This window comes from Hemitrygon akajei, chromosome 31 (assembly GCF_048418815.1).
Source record: "Hemitrygon akajei chromosome 31, sHemAka1.3, whole genome shotgun sequence".
NCBI lineage: Eukaryota > Metazoa > Chordata > Chondrichthyes > Myliobatiformes > Dasyatidae > Hemitrygon > Hemitrygon akajei.
The window spans coordinates 37,621,484-37,635,409 of NC_133154.1; the positions used below are offsets into that span (position 1 = coordinate 37,621,484).

Below are 13,926 nucleotides of genomic sequence, written 5' to 3' on the forward strand. Positions count from 1 at the left end.
TGCCTTTAACACCATCCAGCCCAAGATCTTAAAGCACAAACTAACGGAGATGGGAGTAGACTCTCACATGGTGGATTGGATAGTGGACTACTTGACAGATAGACCTCAGTATGTGCGGTTGGGAGACTGTAGGTCTGACACAGTGGTCAGCAGCACAGGAGCGCCACAGGGAACCGTACTCTCTCCGGTCCTGTTCACCCTGTACACATCTGACTTCCAATATAACTCGGAGTCCTGCCATGTGCAGAAGTTCGCTGACGACACGGCCATAGTGGGGTGTGTCAGGAATGGACAGGAGGAGGAGTATAGGAAACTGATACAGGACTTTGTGATATGGTGCAACTCAAACTACCTGCGTCTCAATGTCACCAAGACCAAGGAGATGGTGGTGGACTTTAGGAGATCTAGGCCTCATATGGAGCCAGTGATCATTAATGGAGAATGTGTGGAGCAGGTTAAGACCTACAAGTATCTGGGAGTACAGTTGGACGAGAAGCTAGACTGGACTGCCAACACAGATGCCTTGTGCAGGAAGGCACAGAGTCGACTGTACTTCCTTAGAAGGTTGGCGTCATTCAATGTCTGCAGTGAGATGCTGATGATGTTCTATAGGTCAGTTGTTGAGAGCGCCCTCTTCTTTGTGGTGGCGTGTTGGGGAGGAAGCATTAAGAAGAAGGACGCCTCACGTCTTAATAAGCTGGTAAGGAAGGCGGGCTCTGTCGTGGGCAAAGTACTGGAGAGTTTATCATCGGTAGCTGAGCGAAGGGCGCTGAGTAGGCTACGGTCAATTATGGAAAACCCTGAACATCCTCTACATAGCACCATCCAGAGACAGAGAAGCAGTTTCAGCGACAGGTTACTGTCGATGCAATGCTCCTCAGACAGGATGAAGAGGTCTATACTCCCCAATGCCATTAGGCTTTACAATTCAACTGCCAGGACTTAAGAACTTTTTTTTTTTTTTAAAGCTATTATTAATGCTTTTTGAGTTAGTGATTTAGATGCATATCTTATTATTACTGAGTTAAGTATTGTATGTAATGAGTTTTTGCTACAACAAGTGTATGGGACATTGGAAAAAATGTTGAATTTCCCCATGGGGATGAATAAAGTATCTATCTATCTATCTATCTATCGCTTATTTATTTATTTTTTCTCTCTTTTGTACTTGCAGTTTGGTTGTCCACCCTGCTGGGTGAGGTTTTTCATTGATTCTGTTATGGTTCTTGAAGTTACTGAATACGCCCACAAGAAAATGAATCTCAGGGTTAGACATGGTGACGTTATTGTACTTTGATAATGAATTTACTTTGAACTTTGACTCCAGCAGCACATTACTAGTCACTGGCCTCCATTTCTAGAAACCAACTTCAACCACCAATCTGCTTCCTACCCCCGACCCAACTGTGAATCCAACCACCTAGTTCTCGCAGGATTGCACGGGACTGCAGCTTGCAGACCAGCCTACATAAGGGGTCAGTCAAGGGCTTTGCTGAAGTCCAAACAGACATCATCCACTGCTCTATCCTTATTTGCCTTTTTTGGTTATTACTTCAAAAAAAATTCATCAAGCACAACTTCTCATGCACAAAACCATGCTAACTCCTCCTAATCAGACTCTGTCTATCCAAATACTGGTAGATCCTGTCCCTCAGAATTCCCTCCAGCCACCTCCCCATGACTGATACCAGGCTGAGTGGCCTGTAGAACCCTGGTTTGTCTTTGTCACTGTTCTTAAACAACGACGTTAACCACCTTCCAGTCTTCAGGAACTTCATCAGCGGCTAATGAGAACGCAAGTACCTCCACAATTTCCTCTCTAGCCTCCCACAAATTCCAAGGAAGCATTTGGTCCGGCCCTGATAATGTACCATAAGGCTGCTAGTATTCCCCTTATCTCTTGAGCAACCATGGACACAACTATACAGATATACTTTTAACTCATAAGTGCCATCCTGTTGAAGATTAAAAACAGGTGGTTTACAGCAACAGTGATCACCATCTGGAGTTCAATTCCCACTGCTGGAAGGAGTTTGGATGTTCTCTCCATGACCATAGGGATTTCCTCCCGGTGCTACAGTTTCCACATTCCAAAGACCTGCAGGTCTTTGGAATGCGGAAACCAGGGTGTACATGGAAGTACATGGAAGTTCAATTACTTATGGAGCACGCTGGAACATGACGGTAGGGCTAATGTTCAAATTAGAAGGATTGAGATTGCGAAGTGCATGTCTGTGCTTTTGAACAAGATACTACAGAATAACATAATTTCTCTGGGTACGAAACTCAGAGTGTTGCAGGTGCTACGTTCATTCCACACTGACATATGGAATGTTGAACAATATCAATACAAAATGAGAGAAGACTTGAAGCTGCAAAAATGTGGCTTTTGGAAAAAACTCTGGAAGTATCATGGAAGGACGGAGTAACAAATGAGGAAATGTCGCAAAAAGCCAGAATAAGAAGAGAACTAATATCATCAATCCGGAAAAAACAGCTGGAATTTCTGGGACACGTACTGAGGAAAGAGAAGTTCGAACATCTCGCAGTGACGGGAAAAACTGATGGGAGAAAAATTCACGGCTGACAGCTCATGACATTCATGAGCTACATCAAGAGATGAACAGGAAAAAGTTTTGAAGAGTTTACTAGAACTTCCCAGATGAAAGACCATGAACGCCCACATCATACGACACAGGTTAAGGTTAGTGAGTTGTGGCATGCTGAGTTGGCATCAAAAGTGTGGAGGACTGCCACCAGTATGACCTTGGATTGTGTTGGTCATTGAAGGAAATGACTCATTTCACTGAATGCTTTGATGTTTCGATGTACATGTGACAACTAAGGGGCCAAAACAGGGACAACAGAGAGGTGGGTCGGAGGGTGCAGCGCTAGAGGTGGGTAGTGGGATAGGGAGAGAGCCAGACTAGAACACAAGGCTGAGCATGTTGAAATGGAGAGCTTGTTGCATGGGAGCCAGGCTGGATCAGTGACCACATTCAAGACATATTTTGACAGGTATGTGGAAAGGTTTAGAGGGATATGGGCCAAAAGGGAATAACTTTTTGGGCAGTTTGGTCATCATGGCCGAGTTGGGACAAAGAGCATGCCTCCATGCAGGATTCTATAATCTTCCTTCAGTCCTCTGACTCGAGTCTCTTGCAAATCTACAATGCTTCTTTCCTGCCCTCAGCTGCCCTGACTCCTCCAACCCCTCTTCCAAATCCTTGGTGCCTTTTCCCTCTTCAAGTAAGAGGCTCGTTAAATGGGTAACACACAAATGACGTAGGAAGAGCTCAGCAAGTCAGGCAGCATCTATGAAGAGGAGAGTGGACCATGGAAAAAAGGGGAGGAGGAGGGTCACCAAGATAGCCTATCATCTGCCTCTATTGTTCCTCTTTCTCCTTCCCTTTTTCCATAGTTCACTCTCCTCTCCTATCAGATTCCTTCTTTTGTCAGCCCTTTACTTCTTCCACCTACCCCTTCCCAGCTTCTCACTTAACACAGAACAGTACTGCACAGTACATTACAGGCCCTTCGGCCCACAATGTTGTGCCAACCCTTAAACCCTGCCTCCTATATAACCTCCCACCTTAAATTCCTCCATATACCTGTCTAATAGTCTCTTAAACTTCACTAGTGTATCTGCCTCCACCACTGACTGAGGCAGTGCATTCCACGCACCAACCACTCTCTGAGTGAAAAACCTTCCTCTAATATCCCCCTTGAACTTCCCTCCCCTTACCTTAAAGTCATGTCTTCTTGTACTGAGCAGTGGTGCCCTGGGGAAGAGGCGCTGGCTGTCCACTCTGTCTATTCCTCTTAATATCTTGTACACCTCTATCATGTCTCCTCTCATCCTCCTTCTCTCCAAAGAGTAAAGCCCTAGCTCCCTTAATCTCTGATCATAATCCATACTCTCTAAACCAGGCAGCATCCTGGTAAATCTCCTCTGTACCCTTTCCAATGCTTCCACATCCTTCCTATAGTGAGGCGACCAGAAATGGACACAGTACTCCAAGTGTGGCCTAACTAGAGTTTTATAGAGCTGCATCTCCTCTCTTCATCCCCTGTCCCGTCATCCACCCTTCCCCTCACCTGATCTCCTTCCTCTTCCTTCTTATTCTGGCACCTTCCCCTTCCTCTCCAGTCCTGATGATGGCTCGAGGGCCACAATTTGGTTCTTATTCTTCATAGATCATCGCAGGACTTGCACGTGTCCAGGACAGAGAAGTGGTATCAAAGACTCTACCCACCCTGCAAACTGCCTTTTCCACAGCTCCCTCTGGAAACCGCCATAGGGCTATTTAAACAAAAACTTCACACCGTCTTCCGACAGGCAGTTGATCAGATCAACCGTTCCGGTTAGCACCCCACCCCCCTCTATCTATTACTGCACTGTAAACACTTGTTACAACACTGTCTGCATTCTGGTATTTATGTACCTATGCACATTTTATTCCACATTCGTACCCTAACTTTATCTTTTATACAATACTTTATCACCGTTGAGGGTGGTGGAGTGGAGAGACGTCTCTACCAAAGGAGGTGTAAGACACCCCTTCCCTCCACTACCCGCAGGTCACTCTTGGGCAAGGTGTAGCACCTGCTTTGCCACCCAATTAGGGTCACTTGAAGCCATGGGAGCAGGAGGTGGATGGCTGTATGAGCAGTCGGTGCAGATCACAAGTCCTGGTTATGCGATCACTGACGCCAGGCAGACAGACTCTGAAGAGTATTGATAATGGCTGGGGTCACCCGTCTTGTAAAGACACTGCCCAGAAGAGGGCAATGGCAAACCACTTCTGTCGAAAAATTTGCCAAGAACAATCGTGGTCACAGACCATGGTCACCTACGTCGTACGACATGCCACGTACCGATGATGATGATTGCTGAATGCTGTTTTTTGTTGCATGTTTCACTCTGACCAACACACCACAGCAAGCTCCTAATACACTGAGTACAGCACAGAAACAGGCCCTTCAGCCCATTAGACTGCCTACTCTCATTAACCTCCATATCCTTACCATCCATGTACCTATCTAGACTTCCCTTAAACTTTGAAATCCTGTTCGCAGGCAACACTTGTGTTGACTGCTCACTCCACACTCTCACAACTCTCTGAGTGAAGAAGTTTCCCTAATATTCCCCTTAAACCTTTCACCCGTAACCCATGACCTCTGTTTGTAGTCCCACCCTACCTCAGAGGAAAAAGCCTGCTTGCATTTACCCCTTATCTATACACCTCATAATCTTGTATACCTCTATCAAATATCCTCCCAATCTTCTACGTTCTAAGCAATACCTTCCTAATCTTTTCAATCTTTCTTCTTAACTCAGGTGCACCAGACCCAGCATTATCCTTGTAAATTTCTCTGAACTCTTTCGACCTTGTTTACATCTTTCTTGTATGTTGGTGACCAAAACCGCACTCAGTACCCCAAAACAGGCCTCAGCAGTGTCTGATACAACTTCAACATAACGTCCCATCTCCTGTACTCAATACTTTGACTTATGAAGGCCAATGGGCTTTCTTTCTTTTCTACTTGTGATGTCATTTGAATTGTGGACCTGTATTCCAAGATCCCTTTGTTCTACCACACGCCTCAGCGCCCTGCCATTCACCGTGTAAGACCTATCCTGGCTGGTTCTACTGAAGTGCAAAACCTCACACTTGTTGGCATTAAATTCCATCTGCCATTTTTCAGCCCCTTTTTCCAGCTGATGCAGATCTGACTGCAAGCCAAGATTGCCTTCCTTGCTGTCCATTACATCCCCAATCTTAGTTTCATCCACGAATTTGCTGATCCAGTTAACCACAATCATCCAGATCATTGATATAGATGACAAACAACAACAGACCCAGCACCGACCCCTGTGGCACTCCGCTCGTCACAGCCTCCAGTCAGAGAGGCAACCATCGACTACCACTCTCTGGCTTCTCCCACAGAGCCAATGTCTGATCCAATTCACTACCTCATCCTGAATGCCGAGGCAACCGAACCTTCTTGAGCAACCTCCCACGCAGGACATGGTCAAATGCCTTACTAAAGGCATTTAATCGAAGGGACAGAGCTTAGGATAACAGCGACTCCTTTGCTTGCATCTTCGGAAGCAGCTCTATTTCCATCTTTAATATCTTTATCCCTTTTCAGGGTTCTTTTGAATACCCTGACCTGGACTTACACGCTGACTTCGCTTCCTTGTGGAAGTGGGACCTGCTTTCACGACCGGCCGCTTTTCGATATGCCGAGGATGCATCCTGCAAGACCAGTGCACTTCAGGGTGCCGGAATTTTGTGGCTCTGGAGGGCAGGCAGATTCGAGGTCGGTAATGCGTCGTGGGAGTACACAGAAGATCGTAAGCAGGGAGCTGGCTGCTGGCAGTGCCCAGAGACCCGAGTTCGGAAAAAGTGACGCAACAGACTTTTAACATCCTGAATCAGCGAGTTGTTTTGCTATGTCTCCCCTCTCGCTGTGAATTGGGGACACCGTTTTATCCCTTATTACCCTTATTAGGAAGGGAAAGAGCCTGGGGTATGTCGAATTACCAGGTGAACGATTAGTCTTTGGGGCACTGCAAGTCTGTGTCTTTATTGGTGCTTTGCTGCGTGCGTGAGTGTTCGGTGGAGGGTGCTGATGCTTGTTTTGCTGGTGGGGGGGGTTGTTGCTTTGCTGCTGCTTGTGCATGGGAGGGGGGAGCTAGGGGGCCTTGGGGTTCTAACGTTTAACTGTCATTCATTCTTCGGGGCACTCCTCCGTTTTTGTGGATGTTTACGAAGAAAAAGAATTTCAGGATGTATATTGTATACATTTCCCTAACATTAAATGTACCTATTGAAACCTAAAGTCCATGTAGAGAACATCCACTTTCCTGGTAACCTCCTTGAAAACCTCCATAAGATTGGTTAGAGATTACCTGCCACGCACAAAGCCATCCTTAATCGGTCCACGTCTATCCAAATTCTAATATATCCGGTCTCTTAGAATACCTTCCAATAACTTTTCCGTAACTGATATCAGAAACACTGGCCTATAATTTTTTTGGTTTCTGTTTAGAGCCTTTTTAAACAGTGGAACGAGATTGGCTGTCCTCCAATCCTCTGGTACCCTTCCTGTCACTAAGGATGTTTTAAGTATCTCTGCAATTTCTGCACCCGTCTCCCTTAGAGTCCAAAGGAGCACCTTTTCAGGCCCTGCGGATTTATCCACCATGATTTGCCTCAGGGTAGCAAACTCCTCCACCTCTGTAATCTGTGCGGAGTCCATGAAGTTGACGTTGCTTTGCCTCACTTCTGTAGACTCTGTATCCTTCTCCCGAGTAAATACTGATGCAAGGAATGCATTTAAGATCTCCCCCACCTGTTTTGGCTCCACACATGGATTACCATCCTGGTCTTCCAGAGAACCAATTTTGTTCCTTGCAATCCTTTTGCTCTTAAAATATCTGTAGAATCCCTGGGGGGGGGGGGGGGGTTCTCCTTCACCTTGTCTGCTAGGGCAATTTCATGCCTTTTTTTTTAGCCCTCCTGATTTTACTTGATCTAATATTGGGAAATGAACTCGGTCAGGTGTCAGATCTCTCAGTGGAGAGCATTTTGCCTTTACCACAGCATTGGAGAGGGATAGGAACAGACAAGTTAGGAAAGCGGTTAACTGAACTAAGGGGAAATATGAGGCAGGAACTTGGAAGCATAAATTGGGAACAGATGTTCTCAGGGAAATGTCTGGAAGAAATGTGGCAAATGTTCAGGAGATATTTGCATGAAGTTCTGCATGCTTACTTTCCAATGAGACAGGGAAAGGATGGTAGGGTACAGGAACCATGGTGTACCAAGGCTGTTGTAAATCTAGTCAAGAAGAAAAGCCTGTGAAAGGTTCAAAAACCTAAGTAATGATAGAGATCTAGAAATTATAAGGCTAGCAGAAAGGAGCTTAAGAAGGAAATTAGGATAGCCAGAGGGAGCCATGAGAAGGCCTTGATGGACAGGATTAAGGAAAACCCCAAGGCATTCTTCAAGTATGTGAAGAGCAAGAGGATAAAAATGTGAGAGAATAGAACCAATCAAGTGTGACAGTGGGAAAGTGTGTATGGAACAGGAAGAGATAGCAAAGGTACTTAATGAATACTTTGCTTCAGTATTCACTACGGAAAAGGATCTTGGCGATTGTAGGGATGACTTACAGTGGATTGAGAAGCTTGAGCAGATGGACATTAAGAAAGAGGATGTGCTGGAGCTTTTGGAAAGCAGCAAGTTGGATAAGTCACTGGGACCAGATGAGATTTACCCCAGGTAACTGTGGGAGGTGAGGGAGCAGATTGCTGAGCCTCTGGTGATGATCTTTGCTTCATCAATGGGGACAGGAGAGGTTCCAGAGGATTGGAGGGTTGCTGATGTTGTTCCCTTATTCAAGAAACGGGGTAGAGATAGCCCAGGAAATCATAGACCAGTGAGTCTTACTTCAGTGGTTGGTAAGTTGATGGAAAAGATCCCGAGATGCAGGATTTATGAACAATTGGAGAGGCATAATATGATTAGGAATAGGCAGCATGGCTTTATCAAAGGCCTTGCCTTACGAGCCTGATTGAATTTTTTGAGGTTGTGACTAAACACATTGATGAAGAAAGAGCAGTAGATGTAGTGTATATGGATTTCAGCAAGGCATTTGATAAGGTATCCCATGCAAGGCTTATTGAGAAAGTAAGGAGGCATGGGATCCAAGGGGACATTGCTTTGTGGATCCAGAATTGGCTTGCCCACAGAAGGCAAAGAGTGGTTGTAGACGGATCATATTCTGCATCGAGGCCGGTGACCAGTGGTGTGCCTCAGAGATCTGTTCTGGGACCCCTACTCTTTGTGATTTTTATAAATGACCTTGATGAGGAAGTGGAGGGATGGGTTAATAAATTTGCTGATGACACAAAAAGTTGGGAGGTATTGTGGATAGTGTGGAGGGCTGTCAAAGGTTACAGCGGAACATTGATAGGACACAAAATTGGGCTGAGAAATGGCAGATGGAGTTAAACCTGAATAAGTGGTTCATTTTGGTAGGTCAAATATCATGGTGGAATATAGTATTAATGGCAAGACTTTTGGCAGTGTGGAGGATCAGAGGGATCTTGGGATCCAAGTCCATAGGACACTCAAAGCTGCTGCACAGATTGACACTGTGGTTAAGGCATTGGCCTTCATTAATCATGGGATTGAATTTAGGAGCCAAGAGGTAATGTTGCAGCTGTATAGGACCCTGGTCAAACCCACTTGGAGTACTGTGCTCAGTTCTGGTCGCCTCACTACAGGAAGGATTTGGAAACCATAGAAAGGGTGCAGAGGAGATTTACAAGGATGTTGCCTGGATTGGGGAGCATGCCTTATGAGAATAGGTTGAGTGGACTTGGCCTTTTCTCCTTGGAGCAACGGAGGATGAGAGATATACAAGATGATGAGAGGCATTGATCGTGTGGATAGTCAGAGCCTTTGTCCCAGGACTGAAATGGCTAGCATGAGAGGGCAGAGTTTTAAGGTGCTTGGAAGTAGGTACAGAGGAGATGTCTGGGGTAAGTTTTTAAAATGCAGGGAGTGGTGAGTGTGTGGAGTGGGCTGCCAGCGACTGTGATGCAGGCGATACGACAGGGTCTTTTAAGAGACTGCTGGATAGGTACATGGAGCTTAGAAATATAGAGGGCTATAGGTAACCCTACGTAATTTCCTGGGTAAGGACATGTTCGGCACAACTTTGTGAGCTGAAAGGCCTGTAGGGTGCTGTAAGTTTTCTATGTTTCTATAATATACATATTTAACTAGCTATTTTTAGATAAGTACTGCAAAGAGAGATTAAAAAGAGGGAGTGTACAGGGTGTATTGTCCATTCAGAAATCTGATCAGTGGGGAAAGAAGCTGTTCCTAAAACGTCAAGGCTCCTGTACCTCCTCCTTGGTGGTAGCAATGAGAAGAGGGCATGTCCTGGGTGATGGGGGTCCTTAATGATGCATGCCACCGTTTTGAAGATGCCTGAATGCTGGGGAGGCTAGTGCCCAAGATAAGGCTGGTTGAGTTTACAACTTTCCGCAGCTTTTTCCAGTCCTGTGTGGGACGAGTGTAAATGGGTGATTGATGGTCGATGTTGATTGGGCGTGACAATGTGTTTGTTTCATGATAACTCACAGCTAACCTCAACATTAAAACACAAAGGTCAGGTATGTGGATAGGAAAGGTTAATAGTGAGACAGATACATGGATAGGAAAGGTCAGCAGAGGTCAAGTACATGGATATACCTTGACTATGCACAACTATGAAGAGAAACTTGTTTCAAACATCCCTCTCTTAAGACCATTAAATACGAGGACCCATTATCTCAACACGCATTAAACATATGCCCGATGCCACCAATCCCTCAACACAAGATCATAAGACATAGGAGCAGAAGTAGGCCATTTGGTCCATCTAGTCTGTTCTGCTATTTCATCATGGCTGATTTATTATCCCTCTCAACCCCATTCTCCTGCCTTCTCCCCATAACTGTTGATGTCCTTACTAATCAAGAACCTATCAACCTCCGATTTATGACTTGGCCTCCACAGCCGTCCGTGGCAATAAATTCCACAGATTCACCACCATCTGACTAAAGAAATTCCTCACACCTCTGTTCCAAATGGACACCCTCCTATCCTGAGGCTGTGCCCTCTGATCCTAGTCTCCCCCCCTATAAGAAGCATCCTCTCCATGTTCACTCTATCTATCTAGACCATCAAATGATCCTTACACATTAACCCTTACGTTCCCAGAATCATTCTCGTAAACCTCCTCTGGACCCTCTCCAATGCCAGCACATCCTTTCGGAGATAAGGGGCCCAGAACTGCTCACAATACACCGTGCGGTCTGATCGAAAAAGCCTCAGCATCACCTTGATTTTATATTCCAGCCCTCTCAAGATTTAACATTGTTTAATATCATTTCCAGTATAGAAGTGTAAAGGAGAACAAAATAATTGTCACTCCGATTCAGTGCAGCACAAAAAAAACAATAAATGTACAGCCCTGTGCAAAAGTCTTAGGCGCATCTAAAAATATTCTGAAAAGCAAAGATAATGAAAAGTTTCTAAATAACTGAAGAATTACAATAAAGAGCAATAAACAGTTGAAAACTAAATCAACTGTCTCTCTTGCTTCTGTCCCGCCAGCTAATCCCAGACAGCCTGGATGATGGTGAGATCAGGGCTCTGTGGAGGCCGTACCAGCTGAAACCATACAGAAAATCTAGGGTGCCAAAGACTTTTGCACCGTTCTGCAAGTAGCTCCATACATAGATTGATTTATGTCTGTACATGAGGTGACTGACAGGAAATGACAAGGTAGTGGCAGTTGGGGGTATGGAGGGGTTGATCAGCCGTACTGCTTGGGGAAAGGAACTGTTTTAGAGTCCGGTGAAGCACTCACTTTCCTTTCAACCAACCCAACTTGCAAGTTAACTGGTCAGTGCTGTAGAGACTGACAACTGCAGGCCCTTGGCAGAAATTACCCGGTAGGAATTTCCCTAATCGTCAATATTTTATCTGTTATGTGACCTCAGGCTTTCCTGAATCTCCGGCATCATACAGCAACTCCTCTACCAGTACCAATGCTGAAGCAAAGCATTAATTTAGTTGATCCGCTGTGGCATTAAACTCAAAAACTGCACTGTAATGTTTCACCTAGTTCCTCTGCCAAAATATCCTTGCATCAGGGTCGTACAAAAGGGGACTTTCTGAGATTAATTGTAGAGCAACATGATCACGACTCCAACAGCTGCCACAATATTAGCAGCTTAACCCCTATAGTTGAACAAAACAAATACACATATACAGAATTATCAATTAAAACATTCTTAATTCAAGGACGATGGACAACGATTTTCATCTTAACATCCATATTGTCAGACTGTAAGGGCATAATTTAAAGCATGGGGGGGAAGAGGGGGAAAGGGGGGGAAGAGAGAGTGAGAAAGGCAGAGTCTGTGAGAAATGCAGAGGAATCGAGAGTATGAAAGACAGAGGGAGAGAGGAAGAAAGTCGGAAAGCAGATAGAGGGGGAGAGAGAGAAGTAGGATGCAGAGGAGTTAGGGAGAAAGGCAGAGAGAGAGAGAAAAGCAGAGGGAAGGAAAGGGGCAGAGAAAGGGAAGAAGAGTTAGAGAGAGGGAAAGGCAGAAAGGAGAAAAGCAGGGGAAGGATGGAGAAACAGGGAGGGAGGGAGAGAGAGAAATGCAGAGCAAGGGATGCAGAGAGAGGGAGAGAACTGCGGATGGTGGGACAGAGACGGGGGAGAGAGAGAGAGAGAGAGGTGAGTGGGAGAGGAGGACAGAGAAAGGCAAAGTGAGACAGTCAGTGGGGAGAGAGAAAGTGAGGCCACAGAGACAGGTGGGGGGGGGGGAGAGAGAGACAGGCGGGGGGGAGAGAGGAGAGAGGAGAGAAACGGTAGGTGGGGTGATGCACCATCAATAACTCTCGGAGACTGGAAGTGAATGATAGGCTTTTATTAGCAGCAAAATGGGAGCACGACATCTCGGAGACTGAGGGAGGAGCAGTGCCCCAATCGCCTTTATACAGGGGTCTGTGGGAGGAGCCACAGGAGCAGTCAGCAGAGGGGAGTGTCCAGACAGGTATACATAGTTTACCACATGGGGGGAGAGAGAGAGACTAAGGCAGAAGGCGGGAGAGAGAAAGGCTGGGGGAGAGGGAGGTGGGAGAAGCAGGGAGAGGCAGAGAGGGGGAGGGGTTAGAGAGGGGAGGAAGAGGGAGTGGGAGAGGGAAAGAGTGAGGTGGGGGAAAGGGGAAGGGACAGGAAGAGGGAGTGGCGGAGTGGGAAAGGGGGGGACGGGGAGGGGGTGGACGGGGTAGGGGGTAGAGGGAGGATGGGGTAGAGGGAGGACGGGGGAGTGGGGAAAAACCTGTGGGAGAGAGGAAGGCACACACACAGTGACACTCATATGTACAAACAAGAGGGCAAAGAGGGAGATGCATACATGCACACACTCACAGGGGGACAGAGTGAGTGTGAGAGTCACACACACAGGTGCTCAGACAGAGGGTAGAGAAAACACACACACACACTCACACTCACACTCACACTCTACTCCGTTCCTGGATCCTGCCTGGCCTGCTGAGTTCCTCCAGCATTTTGTAAGCAAGACGAAGGGTAAGATGGCTTCCTCTGTCAGGAGCCTGGAGTTTATATGGAACAGCCTGGTCCACAACATCGCCCCTGAACCAGGAAGTTATGGTTTGAAGTCTCACACCATAAAGTTGAGCAGAGAATCTCCTCACGGCACCCTCCCCATTTACCACAAGAACACGACAGGACAGGTGACGGAGTGGGTCAATTAGCCTGTCGAGCCTGTCCACCATTCAGTACGGTAATAAATTACCTAGTTTGCATTCATTTGTCCCATTTCCCAATAATCCTCAGTTCGTCAATTTGTCCACCTCATCTTTAAATACGTGCATTGATGTGGCCATTACCATTCCGGAGATTCACCACCCCCTGTCGGAACTAGCTTCTACAGTGTGTCTGTGTCCCTTGTTCGGCAAACAAGTTGATCTCTGTCTCGTTACGTCCTCTTGGGAGCCTACCTGTTTGAATATTCACCTTAACTCCAAGGAACAAGCGTGTTTAGCCTTTACTGACAGGACATCCTTCGTATCCCAAGACGTAGCCTGGTTAATCTGCTTTTTGCAGCCTCCATGGCTCCCATATCCTGAGGCTGGACACACACCAGTCCTCACCGATGGTCGTCTGGGGAAAGGGTGAGCAGCTTCAAGTCCCTGGGTACAGGTTAGTGCTCCAAAGTTGTAGGCACACTACGGTGGTACTGGAGGCACATCCTCAGACAGCGTAAATTACGTGTGTCACGGTGCACGTAATCTGGCTTCCATGCATCTTCCAAAGATG

The 13,926-nt window shown here is 46.3% G+C and overlaps 1 protein-coding gene across 9 annotated transcripts in view; it reads right to left on the bottom strand.

Annotated features, from left to right (window-relative positions):
- Positions 1-13,926, bottom strand: part of LOC140719220 (serine/threonine-protein kinase BRSK2-like) — a 347,315-nt gene that overhangs the window by 285,635 nt on the left and 47,754 nt on the right. Inside the window, exon 1 of one of the 9 annotated variants that reach the window (XM_073033667.1) lies at positions 6,188-6,287. The exons of the other annotated variants lie outside the window; for them this stretch is intronic. The gene's annotated coding sequence lies outside the window, so the exon portion shown is untranslated. Of the gene's footprint in view, positions 1-6,187; positions 6,288-13,926 lie in introns of those variants that run through there. 9 annotated transcript variants of the gene reach the window in all.